Source organism: Balaenoptera musculus, chromosome 3 (genome assembly GCF_009873245.2).
Source record: "Balaenoptera musculus isolate JJ_BM4_2016_0621 chromosome 3, mBalMus1.pri.v3, whole genome shotgun sequence".
NCBI classification, from domain to species: Eukaryota; Metazoa; Chordata; class Mammalia; order Artiodactyla; family Balaenopteridae; genus Balaenoptera; species Balaenoptera musculus.
The window spans coordinates 90,885,897-90,897,833 of record NC_045787.1 but is presented as its reverse complement, the minus strand read 5'-3'; the positions used below and the strand labels follow the sequence as shown (position 1 = coordinate 90,897,833).

The 11,937-nt window shown below is 41.7% G+C and overlaps 1 protein-coding gene across 4 annotated transcripts in view; it reads left to right on the top strand.

The window, feature by feature from the left end:
* Positions 1 to 1,840: 1,840 nt before the first annotated feature.
* APC (APC regulator of WNT signaling pathway) overlaps positions 1,841 to 11,937 on the top strand; it is a 136,741-nt gene continuing 126,644 nt past the window's right edge. For 3 of the 4 annotated variants that reach the window (XM_036845869.1, XM_036845868.1, XM_036845865.1), the window contains exon 1: positions 1,841 to 2,128. The gene's annotated coding sequence lies outside the window, so the exon portion shown is untranslated. The remainder of the gene's footprint in view (positions 2,129 to 11,937) is intronic. The other variant, XM_036845862.1, reaches the window with a different exon arrangement.

The window sequence follows — 11,937 nt, the reverse complement described above, 5'->3', positions numbered from 1 at the left end:
GCCACTGCAACGAGAAACCCGCGCACCGCAACAAAGAGTAGCCCCTGCTTGCCGCAACTAGAAAGGCCGCGCGCAGCAACGAAGACCCAGTGCAGCCAAAAATAAATAAATAAGATAAATTTATTTAAAAAAATATGCAATACAATCTCTGCCCACTACCCCACCATCACCTACTCTTCTTCATCTCATTCTCTTTCTCTCTCTCTCTCCCCCTCTCTCTCTCATTCCTATTTATAATCTAGCAGAGGAGACATAAACAGGAAATGACTTGCATTTAATTTTAAAAACCAACAAGTGCAAAACAATGTAGTATACCATTGACTATTTAGGTGCTGACAAACTTCCACATTCATGAATACAACAAACATATTGAGTGACCACCCATGCCAGGCATGGAGCTAGGCATGGGGTATTCACTGGTACATGAAACATCTTCCCTCTCTTGTGGAGTTCACAGTTTAGTGGAGAGCCAGTGAAGAACAATGAACATATAATTTAAAAATATGTTGAGTGCCCTGGAAGAAATGATCAGGTGCAATGATGGAGACTAATGAGAGGGCAGGAGGGAGACTTAGTTTAGGAAGGATAGCCTTTTTGAGGTGACATTTAAACTGAAACATGAAAGATGACAAGCTAGATGTGTAAAGAACCAGAGCAAGGGTCTTCAGGACAGTGGAATCAGCACGTGCAGTGAGGTAGTCAGGAGCTAGAAGTGACTGAGGAGGAGTAGTTCGGGCAGTGTCACCGAGACAGAGGGGCCGCTTGGAGTAAACTCCAACTCTTACCATGGCCTCAATGCCCTACCTAATTTGGCCCCTGCCTCCCCCTGACCTCATTTCCTCCCCAGGTGTCCATGCCGCCTATTCTTTCTGTCCCTTAAGTGCTGGTCTCATTCCCACCTCACGCCTCTGCTTTTGCTGTTTCCTCTGTCTGGAAGGCTCTGCCCCAGATGGTCTCATGACTTCTGGCTCCTATGGTCAGTCAGGCCTCAGATCAAGTGTCATCTCTGGAGAGATCGCTCGTTAATTACCACCTCTCACTCTCCATCATCTTTTCGTGGTTTGTTATCTTCCCATCCCTTTTCACTATCGACCGTTATTTTGTTGATTTCTTTTAGTCTTTTATTATTTTCTCCCCTAGAATGTAAGTCCCATGAGTTTATATTCCTTACTGCTATAAACCTAGAATCATATCTAGTATATAATAGAAACTCAAATATTTGTTGAATTAATGCTGAATGAAATAAAGCTAAAGAGGTAACGCAAGGTAAAAGAACTGATCAAACAGTGTGAGAGGGAGGACTTCCTAGAAGAGGTATGTTTTGAATTAAAATTGCGGGGGCAAGAGAGAGGAGGTCGTGTGCAGTTACAAAACAAGAAATTAGGAAATTACTCTCTCTTTCACTAGAAGAAAAGTTCGCTTTTTCAATAGATTATGAGCATCCTTAGCGCTGGAGCCGAGTTCTACTAATCTATCACCAGCGCCTAGCCTGGGAGCTGGCACATAGTAGGCACGAGATAGGTTTTTGCAGAATGACTGTGGGGTGCGCAGAAGGGTGTATTAATTTGGCCGCAGTACAATTCAGGAAAAGCCGGCAGTACCCGGGCTAGACAGAAGACAGCGACGCCGAAGCGGAACACCGCAGCCGTGCGCAGCGGCCGATACGGCTGCGCATTATATAGTTCCCTCTCCGCGAGGCTGGGGGACGCCCGCAACCTCGACGCACGCCTGCGCACTGCATTCTTCCCGCTTCCGACAAGATGGCGGAGGCCAAGTAGCGAGGGGGCGGGGTGTGGCCGCCGGAAACCCGGCCGCTGCTGGGGGGTGGGGGGGGGGAGCTGCGGGTGAAGGCCCGGGAGCAGTGGGCTGAGGCTGGCAGGATGCTGTTCCTGGGAAGCATTGTTGGCTACCGGTAAGGAAGGCGAAGCACAGAGTTGCCTTCTCGAGCCCCCCGGTGCCCCCTATGTACGCCTCCCTCGGCTCGGGTCCGGTCGCCGCGTTGCCTGCTTCGGCACCACCCTGTCCTCTCGGGTCCTGGAGCTCCGGCGGCGGCAGGGGCTGTGTCCGGCAGGAGAGGAAGCGCCGGGGCTGCGTCCGTTCTTCTGTCCGCGGGGCGAACGTCTGGCAGGTGAGTGAAGCTGCAAGCTTCGGCGTCTCCTCCTTTGGCAGACCTTTGTCGGCTTTGCCCCGCCGGTGCTTAGACCGTAGTGGTGCTTAGCTGGACTCTGCCGCTCCCTTGTGTCCACGTCCCACCCCCTCCCCGCCCCGCGCCCCCTTTCAGGCCTCCAGTTGGCCCCTGGCTTTGCAGGTCCTCCGTTCTCACCCAGTGGGTGGGGGTTGCGACGCCTGACGCCCTCCGCACCTTTCCTGGCTCCTAGTGAAGCGTCAGCCCTGCAAGCGGTCTCTCCTTCGCGTTAGGTGGGTGGGTCGTCCTCCTGTTTTAATCGCCTCCCCATCTTCCTGGTTTCGATCTTATTGCTTCCTTTAAAAGTTTTTAACTGTCTGGGAAGCTTAGCCGATAGCCTGGCTTACAGAGTTACAAAGAAAAAGCTTGTTATCCAGAGGCCAGTGGGTTTTGTTCACCTTGTTGGGGGAATCCAGTCCCCAGGAGACTGGGATGGTTTGGGAGAGTTTGACTCCTTGACCCATCGAACTCCTGTAGAGTTGAGGAATGGTGCCGGTGACGGCAAATGATTGATCATCTAAATTAATCTTTTTCTGACTATCGCAAATCTGGTCTGTAAACTTTGGGCGGGGGGCGTAAGTGTTCTAGATCTAGGGAAAGAATTGGGAAGTGTTCGTTTCTTAAAAAGAAGGCTTTATGAATGTAAGAAATGTAATAGTACAAGAAAGGGTGATTTAAGTGATTCTTTTATTGTGTTAGCTTACATTGTCCACTGAAGCCGTAGAATCCCATACTGTCCAAGCCCTTTGTTTTATTTAGAAAGGACTAAAATGGAGAAAAAGCTTTTTAAACTCAAAACTTCTCAAATTTCTTGGATTCTCAGTTGTTGCTACTACTTAACAATCTGTATAGTACTTGATATTTTCTGTTAAATTTAGCCTGTGCCAGTCTCATTTCTCCTTCCTTTAATATTGGGGCAAGAGTAGTCAGAATTAATGGTGTAAGAAGTTGTCCTAAATAACATGGTACCTTGCCAGAGTTCATAAGTGCAAACTGCAGGATCGAAGTGGTAGGGGAGGAAGTTGCCATGGCTGATTCTCCCATCTTTTCCTGTAGTTGGATGATGTATCAAGAGCCCCAGAATGGTAAAAATGAGGTTATAAATATAAATGGCAACTTGTCCATTGAGATTGCAAACGGGTGGACCTTTTAAAATTAACATTAAATTGAGTGATATCATTTTGTTGAAGCTTTGCTAGATGCTCTCCAAAGTTATTAAAGCACAAACTATCCTTGCCCTATTTGAATTCTATACTAAAAATCTTTAACAGGTGGGTTACAATTGGCCTGACAGATTTGTTAACTTTTCATTCTTCTTCATGACACACATCTGCCTTACCCTTTATTGTAGACTTTTGACTTTGGAGCTAGAATTGTTCATTTTAAAAGGAGAGGAGGTAGTTTAATGTTTGATTCCTGTATGGTCTAATTAATTCATTTGTTTGTTGCTAGCCTTCACTTTTCTACAACCAAGGACTGCATGTTTTTAGAGCTGGTTGTCTCTCAGTTTTGTGCTTTAAGCTGAAAGGATGTAGGACTGCTGAGCCCCAATCAGTGGCTCACTGCCCCTGGCATTGTGTTGAGACCTTTCTGGCCACAAACAATCACTCTTCCACTCTTAATGGAACCTGTTTTCTCTCTCTCTCTCTCCCCCTCTTCCTCTCTTTAGGAAAACACCCCTCTTTGTCTCTCTGTTCATTCAACCCATTAGCCTACTGCTGCAACTCATTTGCCTTCCCGTGTAACTAGGATCCCATGGTCATCAGTTTTTACCAAGCTGTCATTGATGCTTTAGAATGCTTTACTTTCTGTAGATTTATCTTTCTAGTCCCCTGTCCTGAACAAGTCTCATCACTAGCTTTGTCAGTTTGATCCCAGAAATCTTGAAGGATACAAGAGACAGTTATGTGAGGATATTGGTTTGCTTCCATACCAATTAGTGTTCTGCTTATCTGCTGGATCTTTAGTGTTGATTGTGTTCCTTTTTGTCTTATTTCCTGAAGGTTTTTATAGCAAATAACTCTTCCTTTCCTGAGAAAAATCTCAACAACCTGAGGTATAATCTTTTCTATCTTGGTGTCATTTCCTTATTTACTCATATCTCAAGAGAAGAAATGTCCTTCCTTTTTTTTCAAGAGCAACCCTCTCCAGATGTGTCCATGATCATCCCTCTCCATCTTTCTTTCTCCATAATTGTCCAATATCACTCCTTTTTCAGTCTCTCCCTCTCTAGCCTATATACATGCTTATGTATACCTTTTCCAGGGCTGTCAAAATACAGTGCTCTGTGCTGTGCAATTCAAGGAGGCCAGTCTGAATCTTGAGCCTGTTGTGCCACTGTATTTTTATTCTTTAATCCCAGGAGCCTGGTATAGTAGGAAGAACATTGATTTTTAAGCCACATAGATCTGGTTTTGAAGTCTGCTAAAACCAATTTACTGGCTATGTGTCTGTGGGCAAGTTACTACTGAGACTCTATTCTTTTTTTTTTTTTTTTTTTTTTAATCTATTTATTTATTTATTTTTGGCTGCGTTGGGTCCTCGTTGCTGTGCGTGGGCTTTCTCTAGTTGCGGCGAGTGGGGGCTGCTCTTCTTTGCGGTGCGCAGGCTTCTCATTGCGGTGGCTTCTTTTGTTGCGGAGCACGGGCTCTAGGCGCGTGGGCTTCAGTAGTTGTGGCACGTGGGCTCAGTAGTTGTGGCTCGCGGGCTCTAGAGCGCAGGCTCAGTAGTTGTGGCACACGGGCCTAGTCGCTCCGCGGCATGTGGGATCTTCCCAGAGCAGGGCTCGAACCCGTGTCCCCTGCATTGGCAGGCGGATTCTTAACCACTGCGCCACCAGGGAAGCCCGAGACTCTATTCTTGATCTATAAAATAGAATGTTACAGTTACCTCACAGAGTTGTAATAGAAGGAGTTTAACCCATGTTACATGTCTTTCCAAGGGTTTGGTACATTATGGAGTTTTTTTTTTTTTTTTTTAATTAGTTATTTATTTATTTTTATTTTTGGCTGTGTTGGGTCTTCGTTTCTGTGCGAGGGCTTCCTCTAGTTGTGGCAAGTGGGGGCCACTCTTCATCGCGGTGCGCGGGCCTCTCACTGTTGCGGCCCCTCTTGTTGCGGAGCACAGGCTCCAGACGCGCAGGCTCAGTAGTTGTGGCTCACGGGCCCAGTTGCTCCGCGGCGTGTGGGATCTTCCCAGACCAGGGCTCGAACCCGTGTCCCCTGCATTGGCAGGCAGATTCTCAACCACTGCGCCACCAGGGAAGCCCCTGGAGTTCTTAAAAATATAAATTATTCTTTCCTTTACACTCTGACTTCCTTTACCATTTCAGCACTGAAATTGCTTTTTTAAAAGTCACCTATGACAGTTTAATTACCAAATCTAATGGCCTTTCCTCAGTCATCCTTGGTTTCCTTAGACCATTTTTGAAATATATTCTAAAGGAATAAAATGATCTGATTTCTTGGTTCTTGTGCATTTTACTTCCTGATTCTCTTACTTCTCTGAAAACTTCTTTGCATTTCCTGCACTGTCTTGATTTTGCTCTTCCCGCTAAACATAGCTGTTTCCTACATCAGGTAGGATGCAAACTGGACTTAAAAACAAAAGAAATGTATTAGCTTAGGTAATTGGCAAGTGCATAGGTAGAATTGGTTTAAAGAGTAGTTTGTTCATAAACTTAGCTTTGTTATCAGGGGAGAGGTTCTGTTTTTCTGCTTTTCGCTAAACTTTGTCCTCCTGTTTGGGCTTCATGCTCAGACTGGCTTCCTTTCTAGAAAAAGACAGGTGTCGGCAATGCTCGTGTTAAACCCTTCTTCATTGACTTCCGAAGAGAGAAGGCTTCTCTTCTCCTAGCCTTTTCCCAAAAGTCCTAAGCTTTACTTTGATTGAACAAATGGAGAAGATCATGCTGCCAAGTCTGTCACAATAGCTTTGTCAAGAGGGATGGAACTATTCTAATTGGCCTAATCTGTGGATAAATCCCATCTAAAATGAGAGGGAGGTGGAATGGATCATAGGGAGATAGCAAGCATTTTCAGGGGTTTCTTTGCTTTTCACTGTGTTCTCTTGGTGATCATGTCCTCTTTTAAATGATGTAAGTCATCATTTGTGTGTGTGTGTTTCTCAGTGCTGTAACTCTACTTCCCTTCTACCCCTTGCTATATATATCTCTACCTTAGATGTACTAATGTAAGCTTACCTCATACCACACTGAATCAGTCTGATTTCCGTCCACCTACCCTCACCTAATGTGTTTACATGTGCATGTGTGAAGGTATATATATATTCCCTTTCCTCCTGATTTCCTTTTTCTAACCACCTTTCTCTCAGCCACCCAGTCTTGAAACCTTGTAGTCATCTTGGTTCTTCTCCCACTTTCATTCAGATATCAGAGCTTGAACATACCTTAAATTAGTTGGGCCCCAGGATACGTAATACTGAACTAACAGTGATTTAAACAGTATCTCGCATAGAAAGAAGTTCAGAGTTGGAGGATTCCATGGTGAGTCAGTTTAACAGCACAATGATGTTATCAAGGATCCACGTGCTTTTAATCTGTATCCACAGCTGCTGACCTTTGTGCTCAGGTTTATCCTCTCATGGTTGCATGTTGCTCTTTCTACTCCAGGCATCACATGCTTACATAGCCACCAAAGACAGGAGGAAGTTTGCCCTCCCATCTCCTGATGGGACAAGTAAACCCTTCACTGAAGCCCTGTATCAGATGTCATCCTGGCATGCTTATGCCCTAGTTGCAAGGGGGCTGGAAAAACCAATATCTGGCATTTCAGTCTAGAAGGAAATTAGCTGAATGGCTACAGGGAAGGTAACCAACAATGTCAGTGACGTATCTTGATAGTATTGTGTGGAGAAGTAAGCTTAAATAAATGAGAATTTTCAGATAGTATTAGCAAACTTAAAGCACTGAGTTGATATAAGCTATACATGGGATTTTGGCCAATCATTTAGATAGTCATGGATGACTGATTAAAATTGGATTATTATATAAAATTAGGATATTTGAGTGGTATATCCCAGTTCTTTTAAGGTTGTTGTTAAGTACATTACGCATGCATGGATATATATATAACAACTATTAGGGAATAGATTTGTGGTTCCCCTTGGAGGTGGGAGGTATTTGGAAATATATGGGGATATTTTTGGTTGTCATAGTGATTGTGAGGTCCTACTGACAATTACCGGGTAGAGACCAGGTACACTGAGTGTCCTGTGATGTTTGCCCACAAAACAAGAATTGTCCCTTCCAAAATGCCGGTAGTAACCCTATACACTGAAATAGCATATGCTTTGGTTTTTGAAAGAATTCACTGAGATTCATCTGTATTCTTATATTACAAGTGACAGAAAACCAAATTCAAACTGCTTAAACAATAAAAGGCATGATTAGATCTTGTAGTTGAACTTTAGCTAGGGCTTCATCCAGCCTGAAATCATCAAGGACCTTGGCTCAATTTCTCTGTGATTCGTTCTGCTCTGTCATTCCCCTTGTTTTGATTTCATTCTCAAGCTAGCTTATCTCATGGTAGCAAATTACTGTAACATTTTCAGACTTAATACCCTCATTTCATATACAAGGTAAAGTGAAGAATATCTTTTGTATTTGATTTTGCAAGTATTTGTTGATTACTTCCACTGTTATGTTACAACTTATATATCTCTATTACATGTCATACTCTATGGGTATTATTTTTATGTCTCATGAATTACCTTGTCTTACTTATCTTTGTATTCTTAATGTCCAGAATACTCTCTGGCTTAGTGGTACACAGTAACCATTTATGGAAAGAATTAATGAATGTCGGAGGAAGGATATGGGAAGGGGCAGAGAAATACAAGAAGGCCCCATTCCTTCAGTAGTTGTTATTGAACCTTGAATTATGAACACTGTACTCCTTCTACCACCAAAGTATGTGTGTAATGCTCTTGTGATTGCATATGAATTCATTTGAAAGCCTTACTGAATTCTAGTAGTGTTTTGTCATTATTTTCTCAACAAAAATAAAACCAATTACCATCATTCATTCATTCAACAAATATTTTTGAGAGCCTGCTGTTTGCACATAATGTGACAACAGTGGGGAACAAAACAGAGCCTATGCTTTCTTTGAGCTTAAATGTTAGTAAGGGAGACAGTAGACATTATACATGTGTGCACACTCAGTCACACACACACAAACACACACACATCAGGTAGCTAATAGGCTTTGAAGTAAAATAAAATAGGTTTCAGGGGATAAAAAGTAACGGGATACTACTTCAGCTAGGTTGGTGAGGGAAGGCTTTTTGAGAAGCCCTTTGAGCTGAGACCTGAATGAAGTGGAGTAAGCCATGGAACTATCTGGGGGAAAATGTTCAGGTAGAAGAAGCAGCGACTTCTAAGATAGAAGTAAGTGTCTTTGGTATGTTGGAAGAACAACACGGAGGCTAGTGTGGCTGAAGTAGAGAGAGAAGGGGAGTGTGGCAGAAGAGGTGGTAGGACAGGTACACAGAGGTTAGATCAAGTAGGGTTTTGAAGGTCATTTGAAGACTTGATTTTATTGCATGAGATGGAAACCATTGAAGGGTGTTAAGCATGGGAATATCCAGGTTTGACTTGTTTTTTGAGAGGTTTACTCTGGCTATGTGTAGAAAATTGATTGTATGAGGCAAGAATGGAAGCAGGAAGACCAGTTAGGAAAATCTTACAGTAATCTAGGTTGGAAATATGGTGCTTGGGCAGGGTGGTCGTGGTGGAGGGCCAGAGAAGTGGTCAGATTTGTGATATATTTAGAAAGTAAAGTAATGAGAATTCATTGATGGAATTGATGTGGAGTGTGAGGGAAAGAGAAATAAAGGATGACTTCAAATTTTTTGACATGAGCAACTGGTTGAAAGATGGTATATCTTATTGAGATAGAGACTATGGGGCAAGGGTTAGGAGTTGGTGGGAAGCAGGTTTGGAAAGTTAAATCAGGAGATTTGTTGTGGATGTGGCTTTGTTTGAAATACCTATTACATAAACCAACTGGAGACATTCAATAGGTATACATATTTAATGCTAGAGATAAACATTTGGAACATTTGGAAACATTTGGAAATTATCAGTGTATAGGTGGTATTTAGGGCCATGGGACCAGATGAGATCACCTGGGGAGTGAGAATGGAATTCATGAAACATTTTGGTACTAAAAATGGTTCTTATATCGAAGATTGGGAGCTATTGTTTTGGACAATAATAGTTATAGCATCCCGCGTATGGAGAGGTTAGTGAGTAAATCTCTGAGAAAGAGGTGGAACTTGACCTGGACTTCAAAGGATACAAAGGATAGAAAAGGCTTTTTTCTTCTATCATGCCAAGCATAGTGCCTGGCTTGTGGTGAACATTCTAAGGTGCTGGTGAATGAACAAAAAAGCATTTAGGCTAGGGAACAGCTTGAGGAGAGATATGGCAGCAGGCAAAGTCTACAGTGTTTTAAAAGAAAGTCAGAGAACTAAAGAAGACAGTTTGTGTTGGGCAAGTAGTGAAAAGTAGGATTGGGTTAGTCTGTTTAAGGCTTTAAATGCTAAAATGCCAGTTATATTTAACCCTATGATCTAATGATTTTCAACTCTATTTCAATTGTTAGCACAGTGCCTCTAGTTCCTGGCCTCTAATAGATGCTTAGTAAACATTGAATAAGTGAATGTGGAGTTCCCAACATGTAAGCTTTATCTTTACAGTATTTTCTCTCTCTCAATAAAGTATACCGGGATGCAAAGTACAGTAAGTCATATGGGGATAACCTTATGTTTGCTTCAATTTATTATTATTTCTAATGATAAGCTTTAAAAACAGTTATACTTTATTATTGATATCAAGTTACTTGCAACATCTCTCAAAACTGGTCAGAAAATACCAGGGTTGGCAACACCGAGGTAGAAAAATGGCTGCTCAAGAAACTGAGGAGCCATTAACAGTCTTATATTCAGAGACTAACAGTTATTTTGTTTTTATAGGAATAACTACTTGAAGCTTGTTTGTAGATCATTTTCTCCTTTAGCTGTCAAGGAGCAAACTGGTTTACAATTATGGGAATGTTATTGGAGAAAGAAAGAAAATTGGAGATGATACATCTTTGGGGATCTACTTAAAGTTATAATATTTTAAATACTAAATAATTAGAAATTATCTCTGTTCTAAGTAATTAGCATATCATAGACTACACAGTTTAAATGTTAGAAAATAATTTATCTAAATAAAATCATACTGAGATAAAAATTGAAATATTAAAGTTATATTTTAAAGTAACTTTTTTTAATATTTAGGATACTTTAGATTTGTGATTATTGTCTTCAGTTCTTTTTTTTTGGCTGTGTTGTGTCTTCGTTGCTGCGCGTGGGTTTTCTCTAGTTGTGGTGAGTGGGGGCTACACTTCGTCACGGTGCGCAGGCTTCTCATTGTGGTGGCTTCTCTTGTTGCAGAGCACGGGCTCTAGGCACGTGGACCTCAGCAGTTGTGGCACGCGGGCTCAGTAGTTGTGGCTCGCAGGCTCTAGAGCACAGGCTCAGCAGTTGTGGCGCACAGGCCCATTTGCTCCGCGGCATGTGGGATCTTCCTGGACCAGGGCTCGAACCCGCGTCCCGTGTATTGGCAGGTGGATTCTTAACCACTGTGCCACCAGGGAAGCCCCTTTTTCAGTTCTTATATACCCCATTACTAAATTTTTATGTAGTCATTAAAGAAAATTCAGGAAATGCAATGAAAAGTACAGATAAAAAAGTACAGATGACATTCATAAGCTTATATGAAGAAAACCAGTGTAGTTTTTGTCTCTCCCAACCCCTCCCTCCCTCTTTCCCTACCCTCCCTCCTTCTCTCTCTCATTTTCTCCTTTGTCTGTGCCTAGCACTTTTTCCCCACTTTATAGTATAAACATGTGTATATATCTCTAATTTTTAAAAAATTAGGTTATATACATTTCTTGGAATATTTTGTAAATCTTATTTTTATTGATTGTATAATAATCCCATTATAAAAATTATTTTTCTTAACTATTTCCTGTAGTTGGTTATTTAGTTGTTTTCTATTTTATTATCATATGGGCAATGAACATCTTAACACATTATGGATTTTTTTTCTCTTTATCTTGGTCTTTTTCCTTAGGATAGGCTCATAAATGATGGAGTTACTGGATAAGGCTTCATGGCCTTATTCAATTACACATTTTTAAGGTTTATGATACATATTGCCAAATTGTACAATGTCTTACAGGCCCAATAAATGTTAATTGGTTTGAAAGTACGGTAATCATTATGGGGAAAAAATTAGGACCTACGGAGTTGCTGAGCTTGAGTGATAGCCTAGGTCAACCTTTTGTTCATCTCCAAGTATTTCTTTCTTTTTTGTCTTTAACATATATTTCAAAGTATACATAAAACATAACATGAAGAACTTAACGTGTTACTGTAAACACACATGAAGTCATTACTCTGGTCAAGAAATAGAGCACTGCCATCATCCCAGAGCTACTCTCCCTTCTGGTTCCTGATCTCAAAAGAGAAAGCTTTTACTCTTTCACTCCAAGTATGTTTGCTGAATGTTTGTTTTCTGTTTTGTTTTGTTTTTGTGAAAACCTTTATTATGTTAAAGTAGTTCGCTCCTATACCTAGTTTACTAAGAATTTTGTGTTTTGTTCTGTTTGTTTGAATTTAATGCTTTTTTTGTTGCTGTTGAAGCTTTTCATTGCCATATTAATTTTCTCCTTCACTAT